This window comes from Octodon degus, unplaced genomic scaffold (assembly GCF_000260255.1).
Source record: "Octodon degus isolate 3935 unplaced genomic scaffold, OctDeg1.0 scaffold00333, whole genome shotgun sequence".
NCBI classification, from domain to species: domain Eukaryota; kingdom Metazoa; phylum Chordata; class Mammalia; order Rodentia; family Octodontidae; genus Octodon; species Octodon degus.
This window is the reverse complement of record NW_004524909.1, coordinates 1,196,037-1,198,096: the sequence shown is the minus strand read 5'-3', so window position 1 is coordinate 1,198,096 and position 2,060 is coordinate 1,196,037.

Sequence of the window (2,060 nt, the reverse complement as noted above, 5' to 3'; positions counted from 1 at the left end):
AGAGAAGAAACATCAAATTTCTTTGTGCATTCTCAACCTTTAAGTTCCATGCTCAGAGGCAGGTGATTCTGCCGTGATGTGGAGCAAAGTCTCTGATCCACAAGTGACAGCACAGACTCGTGCACGTGCAGCTAACACATGTCAGGAAGGAGAAGACAACACAGCAGCTCTCCGTTCCTAAATCATATAGATTATAGGTATCATAATTTTAGTTAGATGTTGAAGATATTTTAAATCTATTTTTCCCTGTATCTTACAGACATTTGGGACTAGGTTGAGAGAATTAAAGTCAAAAACTTTTAATCAAGTGCCATATAACTACTTATAGCTTCACCAATTATGAGACTTCATAAATTTGTTTGTGCAATTCTCACTCTGACATCATAGCATAAAACAATGATTATGTAAAATAGCAAGAATCATGCAATAAAAAGCAACTTTAGATGTTATTATTTCTGTTAAGTTCAAGGTGGCTTTTTAAGAGAAGCACACATTTTCAATATAAAAGAATACACATTTCTTATACAAAAATCTCAGTAAAAACATAGAAATAAAGTTATGCTATTTATTTAGCAGGGGATATAGCTCAGTGGCATAAGTGCCTATCCTGCAAGTTCAAAGACCTGCATTTGATCCCTGGTACAGGAAATGCTGACAAACAAACAGTAAAACAGAATTAAAAAGGAAAATTTCACCTCTTTCCACATTCCAACAAGGTATACTGAATATGCCTTTCAAGTTTTTTCTTTCTTTTATACATTATGCTTAGTTGTTGTCTCCGTTCCTTTTCTCTAGTTGCTGGGACAAAACATCCAACACCCAAAATTAAGGGGAAAAAAGATTTATTTAGCTCAAGGTTTGTGGAGGCTTCAGTCCATACTCAGCTGTCTCAAAGCAAGGTGGCACATGGAAGAGGGCAGCAGTCCATGGTGGTAGAAAACAGCCAAACCACAAGAGCCAAAAGGGAGGAGCAGTGGGAGGCAGCAAGCATTTCATACTTCCTTATATTGCCTTTACGCTGTCAGCCCCAGGTCGGGTATAGAGTCAACCCCACGATCCCAGGAGCATTCACACCCATAATCACTGCTTTGGATCATGAATTAATCACAAACTCTGAAAGTCCACCAATGACTGCATGAGGCTTTGGGGGGACACCTAGATATAAACCATAGTGGTCATGAACATACACAAGCATTAATGGAATACATCATTGACATGTAAGGAGAAATTGCACATAGTAGAAAATTTTGAAATAGCAGAATTAAAAATAAATCTGTCTTGATTTTATATAATATATATATATATATATATATATACCTTATATATTTGTTCCTATTATTTTCACATTCATTTTAAAATTTATGGGCTGTCATATAGCTCAGTGACTGAAGCACCTGCTTAGGCAGAGCAGAGTGGCCATGGTTTAATCCCTGGAGTGCCGTGCTGGCGCTGGCCCCAGGGTGCACTGAGATGGTGAATGAGAGTGATCATGGTGGCACACCCCTGTCATCCCAGTGCTTGGGAGGCTGAGAAGAGAAGGATCATTATGAGTCCAATCTGTGTAATGAGACCCTGTATGTAGACCTGCACTAAATACATAAAATGAATAAATAAACAAACAAACAAATAAATAAATGAAATTTGTAAATTTCTTCATCTTTAGAAAAGAAGTCTTCCTTTACATCTCCTTGCACCTTCTGCCACTCACAGCCTGTGCTGTAACTTTCCTTTCTGGCCACATTTGTGGATTTGCTGCACTTAAACCATCCCCTTTCTCTTGCATCTTTTTTGACTCTTGACAGTTTATCTCTAACTTTCCAACAAATCATCAGAACTTCTCTTGCAAAGAGAACAGAGATTTCCAAGTAAAAACACTGGATTTTAGATGATCCCAAATTAAACCTCCTGGGCCTTTTCCATATCCTATTCACTGTCAGTGGCTTGCCAGACCATTCTCCAAGTCCTGTCTGTGGGCTTTGCGGAGACACGTGCCTCTGGTGCGCTCCTTCATCTTCCATATGCTTGGTGACTTTGATCAGACCACTCAGGTGACTTGCCTG